Genomic DNA, 17,182 nt, shown 5'->3' on the forward strand with positions numbered 1-17,182 from the left:
AAACACTGTGAAGTAGTTAACAGCAACATCAATGCTCAATGTACATATGTCACTCCAACCTAAACAAGCAATGGTGTAAAACTGTTCCCAGTCGGCTTTTCATGAGCCGTTTGGGAACACGTGGTGGACACTCAGTTGCTGTGGTTGTGCTCAAAACTACGGGAAGTGGTCACTTCCCTACAGATTACTGATGACTTTCCACTACAATAGAGGCACAAGAGATGATGATACTGTGCTTTGGTCTATGGGGGAGTAGGTATTCTTAGCGAGATTGTAATAGGTTGGTTCTTTTCGGTTTAGGAGACACGTGCTCGACAAGAAATGGAACTGTTCAATCTTTCGACCTCGCGCGTCACAACGGGAGTCACCCCATAGCCTGCTATGCGCGATAAAGACTCCAAGCAGAACATAAGACTCCGGAAGTTCATCAATTAAAAAGTGTAAATCACGTTTTTGCAGCTGATAGCTAGGAGGAATGTAAATAGTGCAAATTGTGATCAGTTTATCAAAAAAAACCCACTGGAACAGCCACTGCCTCAAGGGATGTTTGGAGTTGTAAATGTGTGCATGCAATCCCTTGATTCACAATAATGGCAACACCTCCGGAAGATGTCATCTCGGGCCTTTAGGGAAATAACGAATGTACAAAGAAAGCTGGTGTGTTTTGAATTAGGTGTGTTTCTTGTACACACAGCACTTTTGGTGAGTGTTCGTGTAAAAGTTCTTGGATGTCGTCAAGGTTTCTGAGAAGACCCCTGACGTTCCATTGTATAGTTTGAGTGTTCATGGTGAATCTAAAATAGTGCTGTGTGTACAAAAGCGAGTGGCTGTTTAGACAGGGAGTTTGAGTTCACGTAACAGGGCCGTCACCAGGCCCTGTTATCTCTTTTTTTGTTTACTTGGGGCGCGCCAAGGAGCCACGCCACTCTTTCGGCTCCAAGGGTACCGACGTATCCATTGCCTCCTCGGAGGCACTGGAAGCCCGCACGTGCAAGCTGTTAGTTCGAATTGCGGGCCTCGCCTGGTGAGGTGAGGCCTTGAGACCTGAAGACTCTGGAGTCTCCGGGCTCCGTTCGGGAGCAGGCGGTGTAGTCTGTACTACAGCCGCCTTGGGGGCATGTGCCACAATCGCCAGCTTGGTATGCGCGAGGCGAAGAAGTGGCGAGAGCAGGTGCCGCGGTGCCCGCGGACGCGCTGCATCAGCATATGTGAGTTCATAGAATGGTGAGACTCTTCACCGTGCTTCGGTAAATGAAATGTTCTCCTTCATCTTCAACTAAATATTCTTTATTTCTTTCTGCCAGTATGCGCAGGAGCGTGAATGTGCGGCATGGTTTCCTTAACAGTTTACACAGTGTGGCGGTTGTTTGCAGTGCTCAGACACGTGGCCTAGGACTTAACACTGTGCACAAGTCTGGCGACCATGACAGCTTTTAGAGCCATGGCCATACCTCTGGCCTTGTAAGCAACGACGAGGGTTCGATATGTTCGGTCTGAGGGAGGCCTTCGCGTACCCCGTTTGAATACTTTCTGGCAGATTACTGGAAGCAAACGTGAGTAATAGGTGTTATATTGCTGTTACCTTGTATTTTCTGATGATGATACTTTGTACATTGGTCACATTCTGACTCTACCAATCCTCCAGAAGTTCCCCTTCGGTCAGGCTAAGCAAATCAGCATTAGATACCACTCCACGGGTCGTGTTCATTGATCTTTGTGGTGTTACAGTGATTGGAGTGTCACCAAAAGTTGAAAGATTTTGTAGCTTCTCATACTGTTATCTCTAACTTAGAGGAGAAAGTCTTCGCTGGCCATTTTGATAACTCTGTATTCGGGCCCAAGAGTTTCTGTAAGACACCTGGCTACTACAAAAGGGGGATACAGTTCCGGCTTGCTTGCCACTTTTCTCACTAAGTATGACAGGAAAATGGGGGAAGTTTTTCTTTGAACGGTTAAAAAAAACAGGTCTTTGGTGCGTGCGCGCTTTAAGGTGGTACGATCATTAACCAGAGGAAAACCTTTATGCATGAGTGTTTCATTTTTTTCAGAAGCGTCGGTGGTCCCTCAGCATGGAGACCAACGAGGGGACGCTACAAGTTTGCGGATGCTAAAATCTGCAGACGCCAGCCGTACAACGCAACTATAACCTAATGCGCCTAGACCAATTTAGGCTATTTGCACAGGGTTAACTCTAGCCGCCAGGAAGTTGGGAAGCAAACGGAAGAAAGTAGAAGACAAGACAGATAAAAGTGACAGATAAAAACGAAAATATAGGGAGAGAGATAGGAAAAGGCCACTGCCGATTTCCCCTGGGAGGGACAGCCCAGGTGAGCCGTCTACGTGAAGCCAGGGCCAAAGGGGTGTATTGCCTCTGGCGGGGGGCCTTAAAGGTGCAATCACCCATCGTCGGCTCAACCCCGCGGATCCCCTTTACCCCGGACATGGCTCAGCCACGCACGGCTAGGCGTGGGAGGAGATCAAAACCCTCCCGTTAGCCCGGGTCCCTGGTGTCACTACTAACCAAACGCCTGCTTGCGCAGACGCCCCTGTGGGGATTGCACCAGCATGTAGACGCGTCTGCCACTGATGACAGTGATTTGGGACTTTACAATGGTAATGACCACTCCACTGCGTTTTTGCCAGGTATATTATCATACATACGTCGCCTGCACAGATCCAGCAAGAAGGATGACGATTTCATTCAAAGCCAATATCAAGACCTTCATGCTAAGAACTCAAGCGTCTATATGGGTTGGCTGCACCATGAACATTTCCAGAAAATTAGCCAGCCACTGCAAGCCAATGAACTGAAAACGGAGACACAAAAGTAAGCCATTGGAAGCATGCACTTAGCAGTACTAAAATGTGTCAGTTTTCTGGATGAGCCCCGATGGCATCTCAGCTGTAAGGCTGAGGCTCTCAGATATAAGGGACCAGCAGGTGGTGAGCGCAAGGCCAAGAAACAAGCCACCAAGCCAGCTGCTAAGCGGAGCCAGAATAAGCGACCCAAGCCGAATCAAGAAGGCCTAGCTGCTGCGCGCTACATCAAAGAGGAAAAGACATCACAGGAAGCAGCTACCTTCCGCCGTGACAGCTGCGCAGAAGAAACTCAGAAGCAGCGGCAAAGTCACTGGGTTCTGGACAAGAAAGAAAAAATTGAGGTCAGAAGTGCCCATATTTTTGACGAAGACATCGCTGAAACGGTGCGAGAAGGGGCAGCAGACCAGCGCAAAATGGGAGATTAATGCACTGAGCAAGTGGAACAAGGTCAGATTTAGTGCCAGCAGAAACGTCGGGACAACATAAAGGCACGCAGAAAGACCAAGCCTCAGACAAAGATGAAGGGTTTCAAGAAGGAGGACAACATTGTTCCGAGATTCTGGGAAGATTTTGGTGTTTTGGTTGCTGCTAGACTATGCGACATAAAAAAAATTATGGGGTGGGGTGTGATTTCAAAAGGCCATCGACGATTAAAAAAGAGGGGTTGGATGTGAGATCTCACGTAATCTGGCAGCCCTGTGCTCCAAGTTGAGCGATTCGGGACGCGGTTATCGTAATCGTTCTTAGGCGCGCATGTGCTCCATGAATGTATTGATGCCGTAGCTCCTGCTTATTAAAGTCGTTTTCGCCTTATCGCCACCGTGTCTACGTTTCCGAGCCCTCAATATATATATATATATATATATATATATATATATATATATATATATATATATATATATATATATATATATATATATATATATATATATATATATATATATATATATGTAAATATATATATATATATATATATATATATATATATATATATATATATATATATATATATATATATTTGTCGATGAATAAACAGTTATGTGCAAGCGCATCTACTTTCATATTTATAACCTTGCGGCAACCGAAGTTATTCTTCTGCATATATATATATATATATATATATATATATATATATATATATATATATTGTTCATATTCTAGTCTTTTTCTTCCTCTTCTACATCCCGCTAGCTGTGCGCGCCAGATCTTCCATGCCATATTTCGTCATCACACTCGGCGTGACCGCGACGAGCGTAACAGCCTAAAATGTCTCTGGTGGGCGGTGTTGCCTGCATCGCAGTGCTCGATCTTGGAGAATGCCTGGAGTGCCTCCGGTGGCTGACACTATGTCGCTTGGGTTATTCGCTATGTTTCTGTGTAGACTGGGTCTTGGTTGGTCTTTTTGTCGATGACAACTCTTGGGGACAACATTGGCAGTGTCTTTGTGGTCAAAGTTCTCTGCACTGACGTGCTTTGCCGTCAAGTTTCCTTTGTTATGGTTCTGGTGGGTGGGAATGACTGTTATGCAGTGGTCGTCGCACGCCTAGCAGACCCTTCATTATGTTGGTCTGGTCCTGGTTCACGTTTGTGTGCCCGGTCGGCAAACACTTTCGCAACAGAAAATGCGCGTGCACTCGCACTGGCAGCAGGACGTTATTATCAAAATTCAACATAGCAGTCTCGCCCTCGCTGTCATCGCAGTTTTTTCGCTGTGGCGACTCGGACGAAATACAATGTCGAGTAGCTGCAAACCATATGCGTACTGTGACCAGAACCACTTGCGACGATACCACTTCCGCAGTTAGCTGCACGGCGTTCACGTGGTACAGCGTGCTTGGTGTCAGCGGGCTCACACGCGATGTAATAGGAATAACAGATGGCGGCTACGTCTGCCTGGGGCGCATCTATAGGCCTGGCCATGATAGCGTCGGGTCTTGAAGAAAAGGGCAGACGTTCGGAGAATATGGCTTCGCTTGTCTTGGCTCACACACTCACACACTTGGCCAATGGCTGCCATACAGTCTCTGTCAAGAAAGTTCGAGAAATGGGTTGCGACGCGGAATCCGCAATCTGACACGTGGCGGAGAGACGACCTTCACGAGAGCTGTCGTCTGCTGTAGTCGGTGGCTGTGTTGTACTTAAGTCGGGTGCCGGTGACGAGTCCGAATGCTCAAGTGATGAAATGCCACGCTCAACAGCAGCCTCGAGCTGTTACCCTTCCCGACTTCCATCCTCGGATGTGGTCTGGTTTGACGGCGTGGCGGCGGAGAGGTGGTCAAGAGTACGGTCAAAAGCAACTATGAGCTTGCAGCTCCAATCCCCCCAGTACAGCTGCTTTACGCCTTCATGCCGGTGCCACGCAACGGCACCTTCCTGAAGGCGGTCTATGGTCACGCACCATTTCTGAGGCTTCATCCAAGCTTCACGGACTGCTAGTGCGTCCACAGTTGCCACCCAGCTGTCGGCGTTGTTTTGGAACCCGTGGAACTCCGGTAGTTCGCAGACGGCCGGTGATGGCGGGGTGACAGGGGGCAATGCAGAGATCACCAATGTGAAGCAGCCGAGATGATGTGAGAGCCGGATGAGAGAAGACCGAAGCTCCGTGCGTTGCTGCGGTGGGCTTGCCTCAAGGTCCTGCGAAGCATCTGCATTCAACGCTGCGTTAATGGCGTGCGATGCTGGAAACATTGTAGAAGCTCGCTCGGAGATCGACGCTGTCAGTTTGTTAGTTTTGACGCAGAGTAGCGCGATGGTATGCCGCAGGACCACGGCACTGTGGGTGTGAAGCTCGAAAAGTCAGTGATCGCGGTCTTCGAATAAGTAGCAGTTGCAGCACTCATGCCGGTGAGGTTGACGAGCAGGGAAGCCTGGACGGCGTTCCATGACGGCTTGTATGTTGGAAGAGTACTGCAACGGAAATGTAGGTCATGGGAAGCGTGAGCGGCATTCTCAAAGCACTGAAGCTGGTGCGGATCCCTGCCGGGAAGTGGTGGCAGGGTTTCCATCAATTCATACCCTAGAACCACAGTGGAGGCCTGGACGCCGTCCACTGGTAGTTTGAAGGGTAGCTGAAGTGGCGTGCGGGACCCCATCGCCGAGGAAACGGGAACGGCTATCCTCGATGGAGAAGCAAACGCTGCCGACGAACCACGAAGACACGTATCGGCGGCTTCCTGCGGATGGTCCACTTGTTGGACTGCGCCATTCTCATAAACAAGACAGAGAACAAGAGACAACACCCGATCCTGGGCCAGCTGTTCTTAGTCTGATCTTGCTCTTCGTTTGTCTACCTCCCGCTAGCTACCCACGAGCCAGAGCTTCCGGGCCGCATTTCGTCATCACAATATATATATATATATATATATATATATATATATATATATATATATATATATATATATATATATATATATATATATATTGTGAGCATTATTCATGCGCGTTATCTTGTCATATGTACATACTCATCAACATCAGTCTGACCCGTGTTGTGGGGCAGAGGCTCGGCAAGTAAAAGAAGTGTTTTGCAGCAAAAACGTTGCCTTACAAGTGGTGGAGAGTGCTTTCCAGTCCCCTGGTCCTCTCCCTGCAACGATTTTTCGTTATTTTCAACTACCAACCATCCCTGGAGCTCCGGTCGGGTCGCCGTTTGCGCAGTCAGCCCACGGTCATGTCGCAAGACGAGCACAACAACAACACGGCTCCATCCACCCTGCCTACACCCCTGGGCATGCCTTCATGGACTGTCACCGCCCCTCAAAAAGATCCCCCGATGTTCGCTGGCCTTCGCGGTGAAGGCGTTGAAGACTGGTTGGATGAGTACGACCGTGTGAGTGCGCTTAACTATTGGCGCGATTCTGTGAAGCTGTCCCGCGTGCCGTTTTATCTGACGGGGGTCGCTAAGACATGGTTTCTCAACCGTCAGCTGGATTTCCCAGACTGGCCTACCTTTAAGCAGCAGCTCCGTCAGATATTTTCCAACCCTTCTGTACGTGCAGACATCGCCAGACGGAAGCTTGCTGAACGTGTCCAGCACTCCGGCGAGTCCTATACTTCGTACCTTGAAGATGTACTCGCCCTATGCCGTCGCGTCGACAGCTCGAAGGCGGAGCATGACCGCGTTCGCCACCTGCTCAAGAGCATAGGCGCCGTCGCTTTAACGCTTTGGTGGCAAAGAACCCCACCATGGTCGCGGATATCATCAGTACGTGTCAGCGACTCGATGACCTTCTACTTATACGTTTACAACCTGACACAGGAGATCTCAGGCCAACGCATGACAATGAGCTCCGTGCGTTGATACAGTCCATGATTCGCGAGGAGCTGCAACTCCAGGCCACCTCGTCATCTTGTGAGCTCCGCATAACACCTTCCGCAGGCAGCCTCCGCAACATCGTCAGGGTCCTAGGAACTGGCATCGATGACGTGTGAGCAAGCCCCGAGCTCACATACCTCTCCAAAGCCGACATACACTCAGGTGGTTGCAGCGTCACCTTCTCAGCAATCACTGCAGTACGTGTCAACTACGCTGCCCTCCCTAAATGTCCTCGCCCCAAGGGCACCGCCTCCTTCTTTCCATGCCTGGTGTCCATCTCGACCGATTTGCTACTATTGCGGAATACGTGGCCACATCTCACGGTTCTGTTGTCGACGTCAACAAGACGAAAGGCGGGGCTATGCTGACTACGAGAGGGATGAAATTGCCCCTGCTCCACAACATCGCCACCCGTACCAACTGTACCAACCCCGCTCACCATCTCCACAGCACTTCGATGCAGCCAGTACCTTCTGCTCCTCGCGCCGTCGTTCCCCGTCACCTATGCGCCGTTCCTCGCCACCACTTCGTCCGGCTACCACGGCGTCTGATCATCACCCGGAAAACTAAACAGTGCAGCTTCAGGAGGGAAAGCTGCATTTGGCGGACTGCATCGAACTCCTCCGGAACGCCCTTCAAATGTACTTTCAGTGAATGTTGAGGGTATATGGACTGAAGCCTTGGTGGACACAGGTGCATCGCTCTCAGCTATTAGTGTGGAATTGTGTTCCCATTTGCGCAAAGTGAAGACACCGTATGATGGCCCTCCCCTTTTTTGTGCTAATGCGGTTTTCGTTCAGCCTTCTGGTGTTTGCACAGCCCGAGTTTTGATTGAGGGCATCCTTCACCATATAGAGTTCCTCGTTCTGTCATCGTGTACTAATGCGCTCATTTTAGGGTGGGACTTTCTCTCCTCAGCTTCAGCCGTGATATCTTGCCGTCAGAGGGTCATTCGCATTTCAGATACTGCGCTTTCGTCCGATAAAGATGCTCATAGCCAGCGCTTCATCACCGCTGAAGACTGTTTTATTCCTCCAGGTAATGAGCATATTCTGACCCTGACATCAGATAAGATCAGTACTGGTGGTGTGTTCCTGGCACCGTGTGGACGCTACATCACTGGTGGGCTTACCATCGCTCCTAGCCTGGTGCGCTTTCATGATGGCAGAGCATTAGTTACGACAGTTAACTCTACTTCTTTGCCTGTTGCACTGCCTCAGGGCACCAGTGTGGTTTGCTTCACAGATACCGAACCACTTTCTTTGGTGCCCCTTCAAGCAGACGCGCCATCTTTCTGTACGAGTAATGATAACGATGCTACAACGGCAACTTTAACAGCCACAATAAATACCGATCTCACGTCAGCGCAAAAGCAAGAACTTTTGGATATCCTTCAAAAACACAGTGCTTCATTTGATGTCAATTCCAAGCTTTTGGGTCGCACTTCCGTCGCCGTACATTGAATTGAAACGGAAGGCAATACAATTGTACGCCGCCGCCCATATCGAGTGTCATCCGCAGAGCGGAAAATAATCGAGAACAACGTTGCTGATATGCTCAAACGAGATGTTATCCGGCCTTCGTCCAGCCCGTGGTCATCGCCTGTAGTGCTAGTCCGAAAGAAGGATGGTTCGGTGCGATTCTGCGTCAATTATCGAGCACTTAATAAGATCACGCGCAAAGACCCGATCCCACGAGTCGACGACGCACTTGACTCTCTGCAAAGCGCTGAATTTTTCTCCAGCCTCGATCTACGGTCTGGTTATTGGCAAATACCTATGCACGAAGCGGACAAAAAAACTGCCTTTGCAACACCGGACGGGCTGTATGAATTCAACGTGATGCCATTCGGTTTATGTAATGCTCCTGCCACGTTTGAATGCATGATTGACACAGTTCTACGCGGCCTAAAATGGAAAACATGTCTCTGTTATCTAGATGACATCGTCATTTTCTCCTCTTCTTTTCGTCAGCTTCTTGATCGTTTAGACGAAGTTTTGACGTGTATTTCTAATGCTGGACTTCAGCTATACACAAGAAATGCCACTTCACCAACAAGAACATCAAGGTGTTGGGTCACGTTGTCAGCAAAGATGGCGTTCGCCCGGACCCTGACAAGCTTGCTGCCATGATACGCTTCCCTCGGCCAGAAAATCAGAAACACCTACGAAGGTTCCTGGGCCTTGCATCCTACTTCCGCCGCTTCATTAGCCATTTTGCTGTCATCGCGTCGCCACTGCATAAGCTGTTGACATCCAAATCAACTTTCGCTTGGAACGACAACTGCGGGCGTGCCTTTCAAGCCCTCAAGCATGCTTTAACATCAGACCTTGTTCTGTGTCATTTCCACGAGAACGCACCTATATTTCTCAACACCAACGCGAGTGGCCAAGGCATTGGTGCAGTTCTTCTACAGCGGGATGCCACTTCACGGGAAAGAGTTATTGCGTATGCTAGTCATGGTCTTACGGCTGCTGAACCAAACTACTCCATAACTGAGCAGAGGTGCCCTGCTGTCGTCTGGGCCATACAAAAATTTCGACCATATCTTTACGGACGCCACTTCACAGTTATTACAGACCATCACGCCTTGTGCTGGCTATCGTCACTGAAAAACTTGTCTGGTCGCCTTGGTCGTTGGGTGCTCCGCCTACAAGAGTACGATTTTGACGTCATTTATAAGTCTGGCAAAAGACACCAAGATGCAGATGCTCTCTCTCGCTGCCCCCTTCCACTGTCATCATCGAGTAAGTCAGGTGATTGCTCGTCTGGTGGGCAAAACACTGCGTCACCCCTCAAATTATCACAACTTGCGGTTATCGACACCCCAGCTTCAAATCGCTACACCGAGTTCGCCACACGTCAGCGTGATGATCCATATTGCAATAGCATTATTCAACGCCTAAATGGTATATCACTTGCTCCTAATGCTAGATTGCGCCGACAACTACGGCAATTTAAGCTCAATAACAATGTGCTCCATCATTACGTTTACACTACTGATGGACACCGCTGGGTTGCAGTACTGCCGCGTTCTCTACGTCACCAAGTCCTCGAAGCCTTTTACGACGACCCATGTGCAGGCCACTTGGGATTTCACAAAACACAAAGCCGCATCAGAAAACGTTTCTTCTGGCCTGGCATTTCTACTTTTGTGGCCAAGTACGTTGTATCTTGCCATCTGTGTCAAGGGCGGAAGCGACCGACTTCGTCTCCTGCTGGCCTTCTGCAACCCATCCCGTGTCCCGAGACACCTTTCGTCATCGTTGGCATAGACCTACTAGGACCTCTCCCCATCACGCCAGCAGGTAATCGTTTTTGTGACTGCTGTCGATCACCTGACACGGTACGCAGAGACGGCTGCACTACGCACAAGTTCTGCTTTAGATGTCGCAGACTTCTTTCTCAACGCCATTGTATTGCGTCACGGTGCACCTCGCATCCTCTTGAGTGATCGCGGCAAGACGTTCCTGTCCACCATAATCGAAACCCTGCTCACAACCTGTGGTACAGTACATAAGACGACGTCAGCCTACCGCCCCCAAACTAATGGGCTGACAGAGAGATTTCATCGGACACTAATAGACATGCTATCGATGTACATCGCACCAAACCACGACAACTGGGATACGATTTTGCCTTTTGTGACGTTTGCACATAACACCGCTGTTCAAAGAACTACTGGCTACTCGCCTTTCTACCTCGTGTACGGCCGTACACCGACCTTCACCATCGACGTCTCTTTTCTAAATGTTCCAACTGACTCCTCGGCAACCGTATCAGAGCAGTTCACCACAAGGCTCGAGGAATGTCGGACAGAGCTCACCTGAATACAGAAGCCAATCAGCAAGATCGCAAGCAACGCTACGACAGCTCTCATCGCGACGTCTCCTTCAGTCCGGGGGATGAAGTGTTGCTTTGGAGGCCCATTCGTACTCCAGGATTGTGCGATAAATTTCAGTCACGCTTCATTGGACCCTATACAATCAAGGAACAAACGTCACCAGTGAACTACCGTGTCACTCCCAGCGACCTTTCTTCGGATCGTCGCTGTCGTGTTTCAGAGATTGTGCACGTATCACGTCTGAAGCCAGTCGTTCGACGTTCCGTTTCCGTCTAAGAAGCGTCCGGGCTGGCTGCTCAAGCGGTGGGGGGGGGGGAAATAAGTGTGAGCATTATTCATGCGCTTCATCTTGTCATATGATGTACATACTCATCATCATCAGTCTGACCCGTGTTGTGGGGCAGAGGCTCGGCAAGTAAAAGAAGTGTCTTGCAGCAAAAACGTTGCCTTACAATATATATATATATATATATATATATATATATATATATATATATATATATATATATATATATATATATATATATATATATATATATATATATATATATATATATATAGGATGAAATAGATGATCAGAGTTTCTTCCGGCTACCATAATAAAAGTTATAAACTTCGAGACTAGTGCAGTATAGGAAACAAAACAATAAAATATTTATTTAATCCTAACAGTTTCGGCTGGTGGACCAGCCTTCTTCGGAGGATGTAAGTGAAAAATCTTACATCCTCCGAAGAAGGCTGGTCCACCAGCCGGAACTGTTAGGATTAAATAAATATTTTATTGTTTTGTTTCCTATACTGCACTATTCTCGAAGTTTATAACTATATATATATATATATATATATATATATATATATATATATATATATATATTGTAGTGGATCATAGTACCCTATGCGCACCGTCAGGCACCGTCCTCGGTACCTGTATCTACCTTGAAGCACCGTCTGTCGTAGCAGTAGTACAGCCCGTAGCACCTTCGCCACCAACTGCATCACCCTTAGACAGGAATGAATTCAAGTTCGTCCCCAACTTGACTCCGTTACAGAAAGCTGAGATTCAAGCACTTCTTCGGAAATTCCGTGACTGCGTGGCGATGTCAGCCAGTGAGCTCGGCCACACTCCTTTGCTGCAGCACGGAATCGACACCGGCTCTGAAGTTTCTGTTCGGCATCACCCGCGTCGAGTCTCTGCCTCTGAACGCGCAGAAATTGTTAAGCAAGTGGATGACATGCTCAGGCGTGGTATCATATCGCACTCGTCAAGTCCGTGGTTGGACTTGAGTCTATGCGCCTACAACCGGACAGTGACGTGGCCCGTATTACGACGGATACAAACATACGAGACACAATAAGGGTGATTATAGGGGAAGAATCATTATCTATGGAATTCACACTACCTTCAGTGTTTCCCGTTCAGTTTTCTTCAATGTGACTGCGGGATGTCATCAGGGAGAAGCTCACGTCCATGACCCACATGGCCCACCTGCAGCCCACTGTCGGTCGTACTCTCCTATCGATCTCGCATGCCGCTGCCGCGCCATCAGGCACTGTCAGCTCGACGTCACCACCAAGAACGTACGCGTCCGTTGCTGTCGCACTTCCCACAAGCTTCCCCAGGAGCTTTCCACCACCTCCACCTGAGCCGTCATCTGTCCCTCTCGCTGCTCTCTCTCCCGGTGCAGTTAGCGCAAGCTACTACCATCCTTATCGATCGACTCGCCCTACGTGCTATTATTGCGGCTATCGGGGTCACATTTCATGCTTTTGCCGCAAGCACCAGCAAGACGAGCGTCGAGGGTTCGAGATACGCGAACGGGACTATACCGCAGGAGCATTGTACCTGGGCTGTCAGCGGCACTCGAGTTCGCACAGCTGAATTCTCCGGCAGCGTCTCCGTGCTTGCTCGGGAAACGCTGCACTGCGTTAACGTGGACTCCGAGCCCTGAGCGCGTCCACTCGACGCGGTTGCCCATTGGTTCAACGAAGATTCAAAAAACAAAAGTGAGCCTTCGATCCGGGACCGCATAGCAACGTATCGCCAGAGAGGGGAGAACGAGCCGAGATTCGAGCTGGGACCGCAGAGCGACGCACCGCAGAGCGAGCCGAGACGCGAGTGGCGTCGGACGTATCCGATCGAGCTCCTGCACCGAGTCCAGTTTTCTTATACATGTAACCACTGCCGATTCACCTGTAACATAGCACAATACAGTTTTTCTTAAAATTTGAACCTTGCCTTGACTACATTCATCCGGACATCGCTGACATGGCGCAGTCGACAGGATGTGAATCGACCGAGCTGCATGCGGAGGAGGAAACGACGCCACGAGAAGGAGCGACGCCACACCGTGCATCGTCTCGGGACTCCGAAACGACCATCGTCGAAAGCGTGTTCACGACCCTCGACCACAGCACGATGGCCAATGCAACGAAAAAGCAACTCGTCGACGAGCTGAGAGCACGAGGTCTACGGTGCTCCGGACGAAAGGACGAGCTCATCGCAAGAATCATCCGCGACAACATCACTCGCCAAGCCCTAGAGCCGACGGACTCGTCAACGAAGGACCAGGCTGCCTACGACGACGACAGGCAGGCGCACCTGGAGACGCTCTCCGCCGACAACGCGAGGCTTTGCGCTGAACTGAGCGGCCTGCGAGCCCAGCTTAACCGTGCGACCACGAGTGAACGTGAGACATTGCACGAAGCCCATCAGAAAGCTTCACTGCCAACGGAACAGGTGACGACTCCAACCCTCGGGCTGCACCATTCCGTCCCTGCTGACATAACGATGTCCTCGGCTTCGACGCGGCCACCGTCACTGAACGACGGCACCAACCAAGACGCGGCACGCCCCGCCGCGCCGACCATTTCAACGCACTAGGGAGAACCTTCCATGGCCCAGATCCTCGCCGCGCTCGTGAACACACAAGCCCTGCTCGCCAACACGCTGTCGAGAGGTCCACCGACGACGAGCCCGATCCAGATTCATTCCACAAGCGACACGTCATCCTCAATCCCCTTGTTCGATGGGATGCCGCAACAAAGTACTCACGAATGGATTACGCAAGTGGAGAGAATCGCAGCGCTCGCCCACTGGACGCCATCGCTGACGTTGGTGACAGCAGCAAGCCGCTTGACGGGATCTGCCAAGGATTGGCACAGCGCCTACGGGTCACAGTATGACACCTGGGAGCAATGGAAGGAAGCGCTCATTCTCCGATTCAAACGAAAGCTGACAATGCAGGAGTTCCTCCAACTGCAGACGAAGCGATGCCTTCAGAGCCACGAGACCATCATCGAGTACATGTACTCGATGAACGCCATTCTGAACAAGGCGTCGTACCGTTTAGCAGAGGAAGAACGTATTTCCCTCATTCTCAGCGGCATCGAGGACGACACATGGGCCAACCCACTCGCAGCGCAGCTGTGTGGCACAGTAACCGAACTCATTGACAGAGTGGCTTTGCTCGACGCGAGGCGTCGCACAACCGTGTGTGCCGAGAACGACAAGAAACCGTCATCGTCTACAGCAAGCCGTGGTCAGGGTTCGAACCAGGGGGTGCCAGCCAGCAGCTCTGACAACTTGCCGAAGGCCAACCCGCGCAGCGATTTCTCGGGAGCTCAACACCCGCGGCCCATCTCTGCTCGTTCGTGCTTCAACTGCGGCGACATCGGTCACCTGTCCCGTGATTGCAGAAAGCCGAAAACGCCAGCAACGATCAGAGCGGACGAGAAACGAGCGAAGAGGGTGTGATGCAGGGTTCTTGTTGCTGATTTGTTTTTCTCCCGGGCTGAGCCTCAGAGAGTTTTGTTAATAAGGACAAAGCCGTTCGGTTTCCAAGAAACACACAAAAAGTTTAATTGAAAAGTAAAAAGGCAAAGATTCCTCACAAAACAAAACACTTAATAAACAGTTGACTGGACATGACGAAACACATCTGTAAACACCCAACAAGAACGTTCAAAGTCAGTAACTAAACCTAACGTTCGAAAGGGGCTGAGTGATGGGAGTAGCGCAAGAGTATCGGTGCAGTCTCACCCACAAGTTGGTTTTCGGCGGTGATGAGAAACCGGAACGCCGTGACTCCTGCGTCAATGCGTGGGCTGGACGAGGACGAGGGAACGCTGGCTGCTGGCGACACGTCGAAAAGCCCTACCAAATCGTGATGGTTTCGGCTTGAGGAGCGTGGACACGTCGGAGACGGGAGAACGCAGGCTGGTGGCGACGCGTCCGGGAACTAGGGTCGACCTAGTCAAGCAGCTGGGCGCACAGCTCGGGCCCGGAGCCCGACGGCTGTAGCTCGCCTGCCGGAACCAAAGTCCGCAGGCCCTGGAAAGGAGTTCAGGACCGGATGGCCACGGTCCTTTGGAGCGGGAACCCGACAGCAGGAGGCCCCGGCCGGTGGAAGTCCTGTAGGCTCGGGTCCGGAACCCAACGGCCCATCTTCAGCGCCCGGTCCGGTGACGACCTTCCGCTTGCACTCCTGCCTCGAATTCCCCTTGCTCTGGTCTGCTCAGGCTCCTGCTTCAGCTCTGGCCCACTTGTCTCGTTCTCATTGGAGATACTGCTGTTTCGTGGTGTCAAGCCATTGGGCCTTGAAATCTCCGTGTTCGCAGCCCATTGGATGTTTTACCTTTTGTTTACTTCACGTCCTGCCACGCATCCTCGTGCTTGACGCTCTTTAACGTCGTCATTCTTGTTTAAGCAGCACCGCACGTGCACTCTGGTATTTCTCCTTTTGTTTTTTTTTTTTTTCCGTGACGCGCACTTTTCGAAGGCGCGCACTTTGAACGCGCACCACACATCACATACGCCCCCCTTTTATTCAAGTTTTTTTTTTTTTAGAAAAAAAAACTGCCGATGAGTGCGCGTTCTGCACTACGTCACAATTAAACCACATATTTGCACCACGCAGTTCAACACATCACCGGGCTACAGTTCGCTACATCGTCCAAATGTCCACACTTAAACTTTAGATTCACCCAATTGCATTTAAAAGTTCTGAAACCCGGAATAAACCTTTTTACTACAAAATCGACTATGGACAAAGCTACTTGTGTCCGCATCTAAAAGTCGAAGTCCAGAAAGAGCTACCGGTTTCTAACCCTACACTCAGGTTATCGCGTCCCAAACCAGACGCACTGCCCTTCTCGCACGTTTCGAAAGTAACTGTGGCAAACATGCTTTTATGCACTTTCGCTGAAACGCGTGTCTGCGCCCCCGCCGGCCACATGAACGCTTACCGGTCACAGAGGAACAGGGCGCGGTCTCGAGCCGTCGGCGTCGACACGAAACGCACTGAGACACGAATGTCCAAATGCCACAATCTCTCACACAAATGCTTTCTTTTAGTTCACCATCTAATGAACACAAGCTCGGGGTGCCCTCAGCAAGCCCAAACGCTCCGACAAGCGTGTGAGGTTCCTGGATTCTTGAGAAGGGATGCCGTTGTGCTCGGTCATTATACAGCTCATCTTGAGTGGACTTAATTATAGGTTCAAAACCAATCACGTTCTCAGGTTCAAGACCCTGTCTGGCATTCTCCATACCTACTATCGAGCCCACCTCCGATTCGATACTGTTTATTTTGAAGAGTGCTTCAGCACTCCCATCGTGTTTTCTCGGACAAATAGCAGTTACGCTATCCTGTGAACTAGAATCCCCTCTCTCTCTGAGTGAGATATACGTATGGTCTAGGACCATTGACGTGGTGCCTGCTGCTACCTCTGTCGGTACAAAACAATCAGTGGCCACTATATCAGAGCCTTCATGGCATTCGCTGCCATCTTCCCAATGACGTTCTAGCGCTCCTTCCATGGAGCTATTGAGAGGTAGCCCTACCCCTTCCCGAAATGTGCTCGGCCTTTGAGACGTTCTGATACACACCTCATTCTGAATGGAACTTCTTTGTTCCCTGCTATCGAAGCTTTGCTCCACAACATTTTCCACAGCTTCTAGGTCGCCCATATCCAGGCGCTCTTCTTCATAGGTGCTTGGCCTCTCAGAGGTCCCCAAGCAGCTAACGGAAGTAATATGTTCCCAACCAGAGAAGCTTTCCGTCGCTTCAACAAACTCCTCATGACTCCTGCCTTCTTGGCTGTCCACCTCTCTGCCTTCCTCTATCTGAGCTTCTCGCTCCGAAGTAAGGCTGTCGCGAGGTTCGAGGCCAACCTTGCAGGAATCGACTTCCCTCCAGCAAACG

The 17,182-nt window shown here is 50.3% G+C and overlaps 1 protein-coding gene across 2 annotated transcripts in view; it reads right to left on the reverse strand.

Moving 5' to 3' along the window:
- The window catches only part of LOC119178679 (venom metalloproteinase antarease-like TtrivMP_A), a 369,468-nt gene that overhangs the window by 64,826 nt on the left and 287,460 nt on the right, over positions 1-17,182 (reverse strand). The window lies entirely within an intron of this gene.

Source organism: Rhipicephalus microplus, chromosome 1, assembly GCF_043290135.1.
Source record: "Rhipicephalus microplus isolate Deutch F79 chromosome 1, USDA_Rmic, whole genome shotgun sequence".
Classification (NCBI taxonomy): domain Eukaryota; kingdom Metazoa; phylum Arthropoda; class Arachnida; order Ixodida; family Ixodidae; genus Rhipicephalus; species Rhipicephalus microplus.